Here is a 17,489-nt window from a genome sequence, read left to right as displayed (position 1 = left end):
TTGGAAGAAATTATTTCGGAAGACCTCTTCCAGAAAAGCTTCTTTCGAAAGAAGCCTGCAGTCTAGATGTAGCTTCTAAGTACCTGTAAAGAGGACATCTTTCAATAGAAGGACACTGAAGATCTGATTCTGAACATTTGATATACCATTGATAGCAATGAAACAGCTCTTATTTACGTTGGTATAATTACAGTCAGAATAAATCCCTATGTACCATGGCAACCCAGAGACAAACAACAATTCAGATAACCCTGATCCAAGGATTTAAGTTTTTTCCTTATTTCAGAAGACATTTTTAGGAAGCATAAAATATGCTCTGTGAATTACACTGGGTAAAGAGGCTTTAATATTTCTGTTGTGGATAATCTGTGTACTAAATTAATACAAAATTCAGATAAATTAGAGCTTTTTACCATCTGCTTTTTGAAAATGCCACACCCCTTTCATGGATTTGTGGGAATGGTTGGGATTATTATTTATTGCCAACCAACACATCAAATTTTCCGTCTGAAGAGAGTTAATAAATGCAATGTTCAAATAAGTCTTGTGAAACTTGATTTTGGGATGTTGCCTAGCAAAGCAGATCCTGTCTAACACAGTCAAGTAGCCTGACGTGCCACATATTGCATTAAGCTATATATATAAACCAGGAAGCAATCCACGGGAAAAAGCACGGTTTAGCCCTGCTACAGCCTAGACCCACAAGAACACAGATGGAGAAAACAAATGTTGGCTGCTTTTGCCAGCAAATGTAAGTATTTTTGTTTTGATTTCTCTATGAAACAATTGCCTAAATAAGTTAAGTTAGGATTCCTCAGGGCTGTGTGTTTGGGCTTTGTTAGCCTCCACTGCTGTTTATTTTTTGATACAACTTTGAGAAAGTATCTTTTGCTGGATCAACTTCTGTTGGTGAGAGAGACAAGAAGACCAACCTCTCCCTCAGCCACAGAAATTGGTACAAAAAAATATATTACTTCATCCACTTATCTCTCTCATGTCTTGGGACCAATATAGCTAAAACAACACTGCAAACAGCATTTCTAAGAAGAATTTTGTAATGAAATGTTCATTTTAGATTAAATACATTCAATGATATTGTAATCTGATCAGAATATAGAGATATCATAATACATGTTATGAAACTGCTATTGTTATAGGAGATTTGTAAGTGTTCTATTCTAGCCTGAATGAAAGGTGCTGTAGAAATTATAAATACTGTAGGTCTTAATTCAAGAAAACTCCTTTTGGCTTCTAATTAGGTTTTATCAGGGTAAGACTGACTTGAAAACAGAATTATACAATTAGGGTTGTGCCCTATAGAGAGTTCCCAGTTTGGAGATATTCTGTAACTAATAATATATGGAAATATACCTCTCATATACTCATAAACTCCTTGTTTATGCTGGAGTTTCACGAGGAGTAACGGTAGTTCGGACTAGGAAGCCTAGTCCGAACTACCTAGTCCGTGCCGCGTGTAGCCGCGCGGCACAGAGTCCGCACTAGCAGACATTTAAAAATGGCGGTGCCCGTCTTTATGCAAATGAAGCCCGGGAAATTCAAATCCCGGGCTTCATTTGCAACTCTGGATGCCTACATTACCACCTTAGTTCGAACTAGTGTGGTAGTGTAGACATACCGGCTGTGTCTACACTGGCATGAATTTCCGGAAATGCTTAAAACAGAATAGTTTTCGTTATAAGTATTTCCGGAAAAGGAGCATCTACATTGGCAGGATGCTTTTCCGGAAAAGCCCTTTTTCCGGAAAAGCGTCCGTGGCCAATGTAGACGCGCTTTTCCGGAAAAGAGCCCCGATCGTCATTTCCGCGATTGGGGCTTTTTTCTGGAAAAGACTACTGGGCTGTCTACACTGGCCCTTTTCCGGAACAGTGTTCCGGAATAAGGACTTATGCCCGAGCGGGAGCAGAATAGTTTTTCCGGAATAGCGGCTGATTTTGTACAGTACAGTGTTGTTGCTTTTCCGGAAATTCAAGGGCCAGTGTAGACAGCTCGCAGCTTATTCCGGAAAAGCGGCTGATTTTCCGGAATAAGTGGCCCAGTGTAGACACAGCCACCCAGAATGATTTAAACTCAGATAGGACTATCATGCCTCCAAGGAATTCGGGGCATGGAAGTGGACTAAATAAAGAAAAGATTGGAAGTAAAGGAAAAGTGAATCTAGTTGCAATCAGGGTATTTTTCTGTATTTTGTGGTTTGGTTCGAACTGCCCTGTGTGCATCTATGCCTCCCCTCCCCAAAAGTTCTTAAGCTCTCTTGCAGGCCCTCACCTTCTGCATTCTGAGTGCCCGAATGGGGTACAGTTCTGACATGCCCACTAACATTGGAGGCAGTGTCCTGAATTTTGCAAGGAGCATCCAGACAGCAGAAGGGAAAACACTAGATGCTCTTATCTTGCAGTCATTGGCAATAAATGATTTGAAACTGCCAATATGTTTGTCTCTCTTTATTATCCAAGCTGAATGAAAAGTAAAAAAAGAATGAACAACCAAAATAATGACAAGTAAATCAGATCTTCCATGTTAGTAATCTAGGATGCTCTGAGCATGTTCAGAAAAGATTTGTGTTGGTGTTTTTCTTAATATGTTTCTTTAAAAATAGTATTAGATGTTGAAACTAGACATAGCAGATGGGCAGCTGCTGCTTGGAGTTCCAAAGTCATAAATCCATCTCTTGGCACACACATTTGCAAGTTTTGGAACTGAAAAATAGCTCTGTAAAAGCTATTGCTTTCAGCTTTGCCAGTGTCTTAATGTACAAATAATATTTTAAGTATTTACAAATTTTACTGAAGGTGAAATTTTCCCACTTTTAAGAAACACACTGTCTTAGACTTGCAACACCAGTTGCCTACATTACCACCCTAGTTCGAACTAGGGTGGTAGTGTAGACATACCCGTAGAGCTGAAAGGGACCTTAAGAGATCATCAAGTCCAGTCCCCTGCTCTCATGGCAGGACCAAGTAACATCCCTGACAGATTTGCCCCAGGTCCCTAAATGGCTCCCTCAAGGATTGAACTCACAGTGCTGGGTTTAGCAGGCCAATGCTCAAACCACTGGGCTATCCCTGCCAAAGAAAACTGTAATAATGTAAATAAATAAACAGGGCCAGATTCTCGTCTTTGCCCTTATTAAAGAAGGGTGGGGGCTGCCCTGGAGCCAGTTATGCTCCCTATTCCCAGTCTAGCCTCAGTGCAGGTTAGACCAGTCCAGGCCTGGGACTGGCTGTTTTATTTAACAAGAGGCACTTGAGAGTAGCTGGAGTACAGTGCATTCCAACTGCCCCTCCCCCATTCTCCTCACCTGCACCTGCATCCGGGGCTATAGAAGTGGCAATATAGGATCCAGCTACATCGGCTCTCTATGCTCTGGAGCCCTTCCCATGCTGGAGGTTTCCCTGGCTAGCAGGATGCAGCCAATCTTTTATTTTCATCAATTCAATTCGTTTTCCATTTGTATTTGTTACCACACTCCCGAGAAGCATTGTAAAATTACATAATCCATTCATTGCATGGATTCTCTCAATTTCAAATATTAACAATTTCTGTCTGTATAGTATATTTCACTTGGAGGCTCCAGCCACAGATACTGCTCACTGTCTTTTAGCTGACATCCCCTTGCGAGCTTTATAGAGCTATTTTTATCAACTAAAAGATCACTCCAGTTGGAGTACACAGGAACTGGCTGTTTTCATAGTATATTGTGGGAAAGCTGCTTACAAACTCATGTCCCTCCTGTTACATATTACAGTTAAAGAGCATAGGTACAAGTCATGGTCAGAGGACACCCTCCGAGACCTCTGTTCCTTTTAGCTTCCGTCCCTATCGTTGCGATTCTCCAGCAACTGGAGATCAGTTGGGGGAGAGATGGCGGGGTAGGGGGACCCGGGCCCTCCCTCACACCCAGCTCCCACCCCTGGGCCCTAAGGCAGGGATATCTGTATCCCTTGCCTGGCTGATGGGGGAGTTTCCCCTAAATGCGCCAGCCCGCGCGCTCCATGACCCTGCCCTGGGCCACTTCCTACCCACCTTCTCTGCCTACTTCCTGGCTCCTCTGGTGCTCCATCCAGTTTTTCCTCCCTTCCAGAGCGGCAGGCTTCCTTTTTGAATATCCCACCCCCACGATACTACCGCAAGTGTGTGGTGACGTCCCCACCACACCGGCAGGTGACATCATCAACCAGCAGCCATTTCTCCTGCCGGCCCCGTGCTTACCACACTTGTGCCGTTAGTCCCCTCTTTGGACCCAGTTGGCCGTTCGCCTGGGTCCCGAGCCGCTTCTCTGGCCACTGTCCCGAGGCGATCCTCCTCGTCTCGCTCTGCTTCCCGCGGTTCACGGGGCCCCGTTCGAGTGTGGGGTTGCTCTACCCAGTCACACTGTAGTTCATGGAGCCCTGGTCTGGTGTGTGGTTGCTTCACCCCGTCACACTCCTCCCTCCTTATGCTGCCCCTCAACTCCTTCTCTCGTTCTGGGATCCTTGACAGAAAGTCAGCGTTTTGGTGCACTGCCCCCGGCCAGGGCACTACATCAAAACAGTATGGCTTCATAGATAAATACCAGCACATGATTCGCGTGTTCATGTCTCTCATTGTCTGGATCCACTTTAGCGGTGCATGGTCCATCAGTAATTTGAAGTGGTTCCCTAAAAGGGTATGTCTACACTACCCTCCTAGTTTGAACTAGGAGGGTAATGTAGGCATACCGCACTTGCAAATGAAGCCTGGGATTTGAATTTCCCGGGCTTCATTTGCATAAGCCGGGCGCCGCCATTTTTAAATGTCCGCTAGTGCGGACTCCGTGCCGCGCGGCTACATGCAGCACGGACTAGGTAGTTCGGACTAGGCTTCCTATTCCAAACTACCATTACTCCTCATTCCACGAGGAGTAACGGTAGTTCGGACTAGGAAGCCTAGTCCGAACTACCTAGTCCGTGCCGCGTGTAGCCGCGCGGCACGGAGTCCGCACTAGCGGACATTTAAAAATGGTGGCGCCCGGCTTATGCAAATGAAGCCCGGGAAATTCAAATCCTGGGCTTCATTTGCAAGTGCGGTATGCCTACATTACCACCCTAGTTCGAACTAGGGTGGTAGTGTAGACATTCCTAAAGATAATACCTTAGTGCATCTATGGCCCATTTAATTGCTAGGGCCTCCTTTTGTATGGCTGCATAATTTTTCTCCCGAGGGAGCAGCTTATGGCTGATATATAACACAGGGTGCTTCCCTCCCTCTATTTCTTGGGCCAGTACCGCCCCCAGCCCTACCTCGGACATGTCTGTCTGAAGAATAAAAGGTTTAGAAAAGTCATTCTGGATTAGTACCGGGGCCTTAACGAACCACTCTTTTAATGTCCAGAAGGCTTGGATACTGTGCTCTGTCCATCATACCTGTTGGGGCTGACCATTTGTCATCAAGTCTGTGAGCGGAGCTGCTAATGATGCAAATCCTGCCATGAACTGCCAATAATACCCAGCCAGTCCTAAAAATTGACATACCTGTCTTTTTGTTGTTGGAAGGGGGTAGTCTCGGACTGCCTCTATCTTATTCACGAGGAGTTTTTATTTGCCCTTTCCCCACCGTGTACCCGAGGTAGGACACTTTGCGGTTTCCGAAGCAACACTTTTTCAGGTTGGCTGTTAGCCCTGCTTGGGCTAGCGCTTCCAAAACCGCTCCTACCTGCGTGAAATGTTGTTCCCAGGATTGGCTAAATATTATAATATTGTTGATGTAAGCGGCCGTGTATTGTTGGTGTTTGCTCAAGATCTGGTTCATCAGCCTCTGAAAGGTGGCCACAGCCCCATGTAGTCCAAAAGGTACAGTCTGAACGGTTTGGCGAAGGCTGTCTTTTCTTTTAATTCCAGGGACAGAGGGACTTGACAATAACCTTTAGTAAGATCGATGGTGGACAAATATTGAGCCTGCCCCAGTCGCTCCAATAATTCATCTATACAGGGCATGGGATATGCGTCAAAATGGGAGATGACGTTTAGCTTCTGAAAATCAATACAAAAGCGGGTTTCCCCGTCCGCCTTTGGCACCAGCACAATGGGATTCTGCCAGTCACTGTGGGACTCCTCTACTACTCCCCACTGTAACATTTGCTGCAACTCCTCCTGCACAGTATTGCACAGTATCCTCGGTAGTGGCCGCACGGCATCGCACTTTCTTACCTGGTTCGGTGACTATGGAATGGCACGCTTTTGTAGTTCTCCAGGGGCGACTGGTCAATACGTGCGAGAATCTCCTGAGTAGCTCCAACAGCTCCTTGTCCACCTGGACTTCTTCTACCGTTACTTCCTTCTTGTTCCATGGCCAGAACTCCACTTCTGTTGGTTGAGGTTCAATGAGGAGGACCTCTCAGGGGTTTCACTTTTTTAACAAATCTGGGTGTTCCACCTTCTCCCTGTCCTCTGGATCTGATAGTCAACTTCACCGACCCGCCGCAACACCTCGAACAGCCCCTGCCATTGAGCCAATAGCTTGGACTCTCCTGCCGGTAAGAGAAGTAAGACCCGGTCCCCCAGCTTAAATTCTCTCAGTTTGGCATTCTGGTTATATTGGTGTACCTGGTCGTCCTGTAAGTCTTTCCTTGCCAATTCTCCCAGGGTCTTCAGTTTTTCCCTCAGTTGGAGCATGTATTGGACCGAGCCCATAACCAGGCAGGCTTGTTCTTCCCAGCTCTCCTTAATCAAGTCCAACACTCCCTGCGGTTGCCGTCCGTACAAGAGTTCAAAGGGGGAGTAACCCGAAGACACCTGTGGAACCTCCCAAATAGAAAACAAGAGGGCTGGCAATAACTTATCCCATTCATACGGGTCATTCTGAATAAATGTATGCATCATGGCCTTTAGGGTCCTATTAAATTTCTCTACCGGCCTGTCCGTTTGTGGGTGGTACATGGATGTCCTCAGTGTTTTAATCTTTATCAATCTGTATAGCTCTGCCATTAATCGGGAGGTTAGGTTTGAGCCCTGAATTGTCAATATTTCTCGGGGCAGCCCCACTCTAGCAAAGACCTTTATGAATTCATTGGCTATTGCTGGAGCCGTGGTCTTGCATAATGGTACGGCCTCGGGGTATCAGGTAGCATAGTCTAGTACTACTAATAAATATTGATGACCCCATCCTGACCACTCCAGCGGGCCTACCAAGTCCATCACAATGCATTCAAAGGGGATACCAACTATCGGCAGAGGAACTAGCGGAGCCCTAGATACTCAGGCCATGAAGGCCTGTGGGCACTGGTGGCAGGATGCACAAAAGTCTTTTATTTCCCTATATACTCCAGGCCAAAAAAACTGCTGTAATACCCTTTGCTGGGTCTTTTCCTGTCCCAGGTGCCCAGCCCATGGATTGTCATGGGTCACTTGCATAACTCTCCACTGATACAGCTGGGGCACAAACAATTGGTACTGTCTACCCCAGCCATCTCCCTCGTTCACAACCCGATACAAGTGCTCCCCTCGTACCTCAAAGTGTGGTCCTTGGTGTCGGTGGGCGTCATCCCCAGGATCCTCCGCCGTTTCTCGCAATTGTTCCCAAGCTCTCTGTAGGGTCGGGTCCTCCTTTTGGTGCACGAGGAAGTCGCCTTTGTCCACCTCTAGAGTGACAGCCAGTGGTTGTCGAACCCCCTCCTGTTGCAACGCGGGTGTTAGGACAGGGTGCCCTTCTCCTTGCGCCACCACAGGTACGCTTTCTTTGGCATCCTGGGTCTGGGGACTCATTGCTTCCCCCCATTGGCACAATAATGGTTCAAACCCAGGCCAGTCTCAGCCCAACAAGATGGGGTAGGTCAGGTGTGGGGTTACGGCCACTGGGAATGACTCTGTCCTCTGCCCATCCTGAATCTGGACCTGGACCAAGGGGTATGGGCGCGTATCCCCGTGGATGTACTGTATCCAAACGTCCCGGACCCTGGGCTGGCTAGCCCCCACCACATCGGCCCTCACCATAGTTTGGCTGCACCCTGAGTCTATTATAGCTTCGACTGGTTTCCTATTTACTTTAATCATCGTCTCTACGCGGCCTTTGGTTGCTCCTCCCACCAGCGCCTCAGTGGTTACTATTTGTCCAAAAGTGCAGTCCATGAGGGGGCACTCGCGCCGGAAATGGCCTTCCTGTCCACACTGGTAACAGGCCCCTTTTGGGGCTGTTTCTGCCTTTTGATTCCCCTTTCTCTTCCCGGTGGGGCCTGGATGTTTCGCCCCACCCTCTGGGATAGGTGTTTGCCAGACTGGCGCCAAACTTCTGCCCTTCCCTTGGCTGAGGGCCGCCCTCGGTCTGGGTTCCACCTTACTATGTGGTCCCCGTCCCTTCGGGGGAGCCACGGGCCTGTGGCCTCGGGCAGCCATCGGGGTCTTACCCTTCCCTTTGGCCTCTTCTGCTGAGGCGTAGTGTTCCATGAGTGTGACGGCTTCATTCAATGTGATGGGGAGGTGTTGTCTCACCCATCTCTGTCCTTCTGGTGGCAAAATCTGTATGTACTGTTCTAAAATAATAGTTCAGACACCTGCATGCCCGATTTATGGCTAGAACTGGTTCTTCGATACCTCCATCACTACTTCCTCTAGGACAGAAGCACTCTTAGCAAAGAAACACAAACCCAGAAACAGAAAAATCACCCCTTTTTTCCCTCTTTTTGGGGTCCACCGATCTCTACTAGCCCTCCATGCAGGGCCGGATTGCTGCTCACATTTTTCACCACGTGTTACATATTACAGTTAAAGAGCATTGGTACAACTCACGGTCAGAGGACACCATCCAAGACCTGAGTTCCTTTTAGCTTCCACCCCTGTCATTGTGACTCGCCAGCAACTGGAGATCAGCTGGGGGAAGGGAAGTGGAGGAGGGGGACCTGGGCCCTCCCTCACTCCCGGGTCCTAGCCCAGAGCCTTAAGGCAGGGATATCCGTATCCCTTGCCTGACTGACGGGGGAGTTGCCCCTAAACGCGCCAGCTCGCGGGCTCCATTGACCCTACCCTGGGCCATTTCCTACCCTCCTTCTCTGCCTATCTTCCAGCTCCTCTGGTGCTCTGCCCAGTTTTTCCCCCCTTCCAGAGCGGCAGGCATCCTTTTTGAATATCCCACCCCTGCAATACTACTACGAGTGGGCGGTGACGTCCCTGCCGCACCTGTGGGTGACGTCATCAACCGGCGCCAGTTTCTCCCTCCTGCACTATTGGTCCCCCCTTCAGCCCCGGTCGGCAGTTTGCCTGGGTCCTGAGCTGCTTCTCTGGCCGCCGTCCTGAGGCGATCCTCCTCGTCTCGCTTTGCTCACCCCAGTTCACGGGGCCCCATCTGAGTGCGGGGTTGCTCCAGCCTGTCACACCTCCTGCTCTAGATGTTTACTCTGGATGTGAAGTCTTCCCATAATCTTCAACTATTTAGTTTCTTATAAGTTACAACAACCACAGAATTCTTTCCTCCCTCCCACTTGTAACTTCCTATAACCCTAAAAGCCTTTCCTCTCCTTCCAGATCAATCCAGACAGATATAATTCCATTCAGATGGAGCCAGCAGATGGCCAATTTAACAAACAAACCAAAGATATGCAACCATCCTTGGTGGAGAAAAGTACATAATTTTAGCTTTGTTAAATACACTGCACAAAATACCATTACTTGTCAACTAGACAAAACAGTTGGTCAGTAATTTATTGCTTGTCATCTTTTGAAAAGATAATATCATTAAGCAAAAATCATATATTTGTTATAAAAAAACCCTTAAAAATGTGTGTCAGCCAGATCAGTGGTTTTCAATCTGTGGCCTGTGAACCCCTGAAAGTACACAGAATATGTCTAAGATTTCCAAAGGGGTCTGCACCTCCATTCAATATTTGTTAGGGTTTGCAAATGAAAAAAAGTTGAAAACAACTAATGTAGATTGTTGCCATGATAACTATAAAAATAATATCAACCTATTTGACAAACATTTTAGAAAGTGAAATTGCTGAGGACAGATGTCTATGTGGCCAGGATTCATTTAGTGTTTAAAGCAGCCTTGAGAAAACCATGTCATCATTACTCAATCTAAACATGAAGATGGAATATTGTGACAGCTGCACAAAGGGTGGAAGAGACTATGATGAATGAACCTAACTGTAGGACAGAGACAGCGCCTTTTATGAGGGTCACTGAATAATACCATGGGCTCTGGGATTAAACAGTGTAGCATGTTCTGTGAAAAATGAGTGCCTTGTTAGCTGGGCACTGCTGTAGCACCATTTCTTCACCTATAAGACTAAGGGCATGTCTAAACTATGTTTTTTTTCCGAAAGAGAATATGCAAATTCGGTGGGAATTTGCATATCTTCTTTGGATCTCACTTCTGAAAGAGGATCTTTCAAAAGTGAAAGTCATCTGGATGCGAGTTTTTTTGGGAAAAAAACCCTTTTTCGAAAAAAACCTGCGTAAACCTCCTTTTTAAAGGAAGAGTGTGGTTTTTTTCGAAAAAGGGTTTTTTCCCCCCATTTGTTAGAATGTGGAAATGTACTTCTGGGAATCTTGATAAACATCAATTAACCATATAGTTAAAGCTGTCGTGGCTATTGACAACATTCATAATGTTGATTTCAATAATTCACTGGCATATATTTCTGATAATTCCTGGAAAGTTTTTCCCCTGTTTTATTAATTTATTTGTTCTGTGAAAGGAATAACAATTACATGGATTCACTAATATACTCCTGAACGATTATTTTCAGGACAAGTACAAAAATGAACACTTACGCAATTAACTGAAACAAAATATGGATATCAGGGCAGATTCTGATCTCATGTATACCAGTATCAATCCACAGTCACTCCAATTCAGTCAAGAGTGACTCCAGATTGATACTGGTATTGATTACAATAAAAGTTCAGTCCCTTGGATTTGTCCTCAGTTGCTTTCATAACAGTTGCAATGTTCAATATCTTCTTACAATTATTAGTTATGAAGCTGGATAGTAAAGCAATTATTATACTATCGTAAGCAAGTTAGTAAGTGTCTATAACAAATGGAGAGATATTTAAACTTTCTGAAATCTATCCTATTACAGGACTTCTTCCCGAGACAGTGGTTTTCTGAAGAGAGACCACATGAGAGATCTCAGAAGATACCTTGTACTCAAATATATTCAGTACCTAGTCCTGCCGTCTTCAAATACTCTCATCACTCTTTTGGGACTTTTGGGAAGTCTGTATACAATACTCATTCTGAAGTCTCCAAGCATATCGTGCAAGTCCACTGCTGTTTTTATTTCATATATAGCGAAAGCCGATATTCTGGTTTTTGTTAGCATTGCTTCCGAGATGATCATGGAGCTATTTGATGTTAAACTCGAATCTGCAGACTTTATAAAATCCCTGTTGCAGAATTTCTTCACTGCAAACATACATATTAGCTGCCTGCTGCTAAGCTGTGTTACTTGTGAGGCTCTTTTGATAACAATATTTCCAGTAGAGTCGCGCCATATAAGGACTGTGAAATATGCCAGACAGATATCTAATATGATCTGCATTGTAGTAATTGCAGAATGCATCATGTTCCAGATGGAGGACTTCCAGGAACCTTCTGGAAACAACAGTCAATTTTTTTTGTTGCTTCAGTTCTGTAACAGAGCAGCATCTCTTCTCGGGTCTCTTAGTTACTCCATAGGCTTGTTTTTAAGGATAATTAATGTCTATGTTTACTACAAAATATTTTTTAATGTAGCTAACAGGTCTAGACTAAAGACAAACTAATGTACCCCTGTAGCTCAATACAGAGTATATGAAAAAAGCTATTTGAAAGCGGTAGTTTGAAATATATACACTATACAGCAGCCAGTAAATCCAGGCTCAAAGCTGATGTTATATGATGAGGTATTTAAGTTTGTTTGTCATGCTGAGCTGGTAAATGGTGATATATGCTTCAGAGATTAGGCAAAGCTAAATTAACCAGAGGGTGCTATCAACAGCCTCAAAACTAGGTTTACTTGCTTGGAAAAGTAAGGTGTCACCCATAAATTTATTTGTTTATAGACATAACAAATTTATTACCAATTATAAAATGGTTTTAAGAAATTAAGCAATCTGAATATTATTATTCATATTAAAACAAGGCTCAGAAACAGAATCAGAAATCCTGGCTGTATCGTGCCAATTGCTATCAAGAGCCAGTATATGCTGCAGAGTTTATAATTCACGTTTGTTACAACACTTAACAGATGGATGAAATAAACATGTAGATGAGTTGTAAGCATGCGGTAGCTTGTTACCTGCCTTGTTATTATCAACATGCAGAATTCTGCAAGCAGCCCACACCTCACTCTGATGTCATGCCATAGCTCACTACATGCAGTTACTTTAATATAGTTACTTAAGCACATTAGTAAACAGCTCGTGGAACATCCCCCAGCTGAAATAAAGAAATTGAAGGCATAGATTAAGGCTGTCCTAAAGGGGTACTTTCTAGTCACCCTTTCTCCCACAGAATTTGCACAAGAGACAGCCATAATTTGGACAGCTGTATTCCCAGCATACAGTCAGGGGAAGATGGGCTAGTGCTATCAACAGACTGCCAAATCCCATATGATTTTATGCAGAAAAGGAGGACTGGGCCATGGATCTGTGTGTGAATGCTCTGAGGAAAAGAGAAGAGTGTAATGTACACTTATGAGAGGGGTAGCCGTGTTAGTCGGCATCTGCAAAAACAACGAGAAGTCCTGTGGCACCTTATAGACTAACAGATTTATTGGAGCACAAGCTTTCGTGGCAAAGACCCACTTTGTCAGATGCATCTGTCGAAGTGGGTCTTTGCCCACGAAAGCTTATGCTCCAATAAATCTGTTAGTCTATAAGGTGCCACAGGACTTCTCATTGTTTTTTTAGTGTACACTCGTTACACACTTCATCTTGAAGCTTCACGCAGTTCATAGACATAGTAATACTGCCAGCTGCTGCATTCCAGTGCTTCACTGACTTCCTGCCAGATAGCTCAGGCTGTTTACAGGCCTTAGTCTTTCTAGCTATGGATATTACATTTCTCTGACACAAATTTTCGATTTGAATGAGAAAGCCCCTGTTGCTTAGAAGAGGAAATGTGGTTTTAAGGTGAAATTTTCAGAATGAATGCCAGGAGCCCTGCTTCTATTCTTGTTTCTCTCACTTCCTGCTTAGTGTAACCTTCAGTAAATAATCTACGGCCAATTTTTCCAGCACAGCAACTAATTTGGTTGCCTAAGTGTCTGTGTTCCCAGCATTGGACATGTGTGATCTAGTTTTCACATGGGCTAACCACCTAACAACTCAACTTTAAATCAACCAGAGCTGCAGATGCTCTGCCAATCTGAAAATTATAGCTTATATATGGGGGGAAAGGAAGTTCCCAAAATTGATGCACCAAACGTTTAAAAAATTGGCCTTTGACATCTATGCTTCTGTTTCCTCCATCTGTAAAGGGGGACAGTAATGATTACATTACCTACCTCCCAAGTGGGTTGTGAAACTTAATTTTTGTTAAATGATTTGGAATCCATAATGGTGGAAGCTGGTATGAAAATGAAAAGCAAATCAGCATATATTACCAGTATCAGTTGCCCAGCTTCTATGTACAGTCTTCATTTACTGTTTGCCAAACTTTCCAGATACACACTTGCCTAGAATTCACCTGCTGTGCCAGTCTCGCTATAACAGTTTTCTGTTTTGAAAAGAAATATGCAGAGATATGGCCAAAATCAGCTCACATTTTCAGCTCTAAATTTCTTTTCTTTAATTTACATTAAAGACTAGCAGACAAGGTTGCACTAGATCTAGAGTAACTATTTATGGTAGCAAACAGTCTCTGAATTTATAATGTAAGTGAAAAGAAGGATTTTGTTCCTTGAGACAATTTAAGTGGCCACAATCCAGCTTCTGAAATTCCAGATGCTTAAAGAGACACTGTCTGCCTGCAATATCTTTGAGTGAGAGATATTATTGAATTAAGTTTAAGTATCTTTTGTGATATTGTATTAAATGTGAAAGTTATGTGTTTTCATGGGCTGGGATGATCAAAGGACAACACCGAACATTAGGTCAAGCAAGAATGAACTTGTGGGACAATGCATGTGAAGTGAATTTCCTCAGAATTCTCTCAGGAAAGGTGCATACTAATTTTCCTTGTTTCTAAAGCCCAGCCTTTTAAAGCCACACCAGATGAGAGGAAGACTGTGTACTGACTACCCAAACTGTGTCAAGTGTGATACTGTCATCTTGATCTTAATAGCAGTTTCACTCACTACATATGCTGGTCAGTCCAGTGCCAATGTCTAATTTTTTGCATTTTACTACTTTATATTGTCAAATGTTCTCATTCTGAAAGTCCCTTCTAAATGTTACTTTAAACAGGAACTTTTGAAACAGGACTGTGATAGGGCCTCCTGCCCCAGACCTCCTTCGAGGGGGTCACACCCCATGAACCGGCCCCTCATCAGTAGTCCCCGGCGGCTTAGTCTGCCACCCGGTCCCAGCCTCTGGGCAGTCTGGCCCAGTGGTCTAGTCCATCAAGGTCAGGCCCAAAGGCCTAGTCCATACAATAGATAGTGATCCTTCTACTTGGGGTTCACAGGGGTGGAGGTGAAGGGCCCATGTCCACCCTCTCCACCAGGCCCCAACCCTGTTGGTGATGGGTGCATTCCCAACCACCAGCTCAGCGGGGAATTCCTCCAAAACTCACCGGGTGCCTTCTGACCCCCTGTCCTTGGGTTACTTCCTACCCCTGTCCACCTGAGTAGGGTGTGGTTTGGTGTTGGGTTGCTGCTTCTCAGGCTGCTGCTCCCTCTGGCTTGGGATGCTCCTCTGGCTGCAGCTATCGCTGGCTGCAGCTTCCTCTGGTTGCGGCTCCCACTGGCCCAGGCTGCCCCTCAGCCTGCTGCTCTGTGGGCTGCTGCTCCTGGGTTAGGGCAAGAGCTCCTTCCCCCCTGTTGCCAGCCCCAACTGACCAGCTTCTCTGGCCTTTATACTAGGGCTGCAGTGCAAGCATGCCTGGCATGGCTGTGGGGGAGGGACCTGCTCCCCCCAATAAGCTTGTCCTCCACACCCCTGGCCAATGCAGGGTTGGTACACCCCGTCACAAGGACTTTATTCATAGGAATTTATTTAAATGTAAAGTATTGTAACTAATGTTGAGGTGACTGTTTCTGCTGTATTGCAAAGGTCCCCAGCCCTTGAACCAGCTACCTGACATGTACAATGGGAAGAATACACAGAGGGGGAGATCCTCCAGCCAAATAGATTAAAATAACATCAAATATCTTTTAAATTTGTCCAAGTGGGGCGGGGGGAGGGAGGAAGAGCAAACACCTACCTTTCATAGTGCCTATAACACTACAAAGTTCATTGCATACATAACCATTTAACAATTCCAATTCACCTTTCACAGACATTTACCTTCCCCCCCCCCCCCCCCCCCCGGATCTCCCTTCTGTTCTGCAATGTGATTTGTCCTTTTCATATGTGTTCATTTTTTTAATTGTATCCTTTGGTATATATGGTTGTGACAATTTTCTTCCACTATTTGATCTGAGGAAGTGGGTCTGGCCCACGAAAGCTCATCATCTAATAAACCATCTTGTTAGTCTTTAAAGTGCTACGTAGTCATGTATTTTGTTTCAGCTACACCAGACTAACACGGCTACATTTCTATCACTATTTCACGCCAGCAGTTACTGGTTAAGGCTTTTATTGTGTCACTGATGTAAGTTAATTTCATTTCTCTACATCCTGTATGGTTCAGGCCTTTTAGAAACTGCCTCATTCCTTATACGATAGTACACTAATTAGATCACTTTAGGCATTGAAGCTAATCTCTCTGGTTTAAACACAAAGGCCTTGACTCCAGCTATTTCTCTGCCTTGATCTGACAGACCTAGTGACCCTCATGGAATGCAACAGTACTTTCCCAAGCTTTTCTAGAGGCGGCTGGAATAACACAAGAAGATAAAAGGTTATTTGTAGGGATTGGGATTCCCTTTCCCCAATTTGTTGGGCTATTTTGAGAGTAGTAAATCATTCTTGTTCTTAGTGTAGGCACTCTGATTATTTTTTCCCTGTAATCATTCAGGATATTGTTTCCTTTTTAAGTCCTCAGGTCAAGTCCATTATTCTTCTCAAAGCTGTTTACTTGGCCTCTTCTAAAACTGTTTTGTAAACATGTTTGAAAGTTTTAATTAAAAAGCCTCTACATTAAAAAAAAAAGAGCATTTTCCTCATCCACAGTATCAGTGGAACAATCTCCTATTTAGATAATAAATTATTATTTTATTCCAGTAATTTACAAAATCTTGAAAATACCCTAAGGCACTCTCATAAAATAAGAAGCATAGCTGAAATGATTATTTATTTACTGAGTTGATAACAGAAACTAGATCAACTGCTTCTTGGATAGGTATGGGCAATAATTTTAATGGGGGGCACTTTAAGAATTTGCTAAATGGTTAAGGAAAGCACTTTTCTATTATATTAATGGAGAGGCTTCTGGGATGGAAGGAGGGAGTTCTGAGTACAGGATTGTGGTGCAGGAGAGAGTGGAGGTCTGGGTGCAAGAGAGCATTCTGACCTGGAGGAAGTGTTCAGGATAGGGTGCAGAAGGTTTGGGTTGTGACCAGTGTTCCCTGTAAGTGGTACACTTGTGCAGCCACTAAGAAGAGGTTCAAATGCTGCCCAGATGATTAGCTGAGAGCCCACATCTAGGTTTTCTTTCTACTCATGGTGCACATTCACATTTGCTTCAGTGCAGATAAAACAATTTATTCTGCACACGCATGGAAAAAAATTAGAGGGAATATTGGTTATGACCAGAGGCAGGAGTTAGGGGTACAGAAGGAGTGGGGTGCCAGGTGCAGGTTCTGGCCAGGAGATGCTTATTTGGGGAGACTCAGATGCCAAATATTTAGTCAAGTTAAATATTAGAGCCCATTGAGCAGGCTCCCTGCCTGGTGCACTCTCACGCACTGCTCAAAGCGGCTGGCTGTTGGGGCCAATAAGTGCGTTTGAGTGCAGTGCATGCCATCAGGGGAGGAGGGCAATGGGTCTCCACATGTTGAACGTACCCATAAGCATAGCCCAGGGAGCTCTTATTGGCCAGTTTCCAGCCAATAAGAGCTGCAAGAATTGTGTTGGGAGAAGGAGGATTACCCCCCCCCCCCACACACACACACACAAGGTATGCACAGCATGGAAGAAAACACATGCTGGCCCCAGCAACTGGTTGCTTTGAGCAGCACATGGGGCCACAGCAGGCAAGGGGCCTGCTCAATGGACTCTAATATTTAACTTGACTAAATATTTGGCATCTGAGTCTAATCTAATTTATACTACCAGTTTTATGACTTCTAAAGGGATACTTCTTATTTACACCCTTGCTCACTCAGAATTCGGCTCTGCCTTTCTTAAATATACATACGTTTGTTATTATTTATGGTAAGCCCACCATAATTATGATAAAACAGATGCTCTGTTACACACCTAATTTTA

At 44.6% G+C, this 17,489-nt stretch overlaps 1 long non-coding RNA gene across 1 annotated transcript; it reads left to right on the top strand.

Moving 5' to 3' along the window:
* Positions 1 to 516: 516 nt before the first annotated feature.
* LOC102446170 (uncharacterized) lies at positions 517 to 15,603 on the top strand. The gene is made up of 2 exons (XR_012906870.1): positions 517 to 751; positions 11,054 to 15,603. It is a non-coding gene; the product is annotated as an uncharacterized LOC102446170 (long non-coding RNA).
* The last annotated feature ends 1,886 nt before the right edge of the window (positions 15,604 to 17,489 follow it).

Source organism: Pelodiscus sinensis, chromosome 13, assembly GCF_049634645.1.
Source record: "Pelodiscus sinensis isolate JC-2024 chromosome 13, ASM4963464v1, whole genome shotgun sequence".
Taxonomy (NCBI): Eukaryota; Metazoa; Chordata; order Testudines; family Trionychidae; genus Pelodiscus; species Pelodiscus sinensis.
The sequence above is the reverse complement of the archived record's forward strand: the minus strand, read 5'-3'. Positions and strand labels throughout refer to the sequence as shown.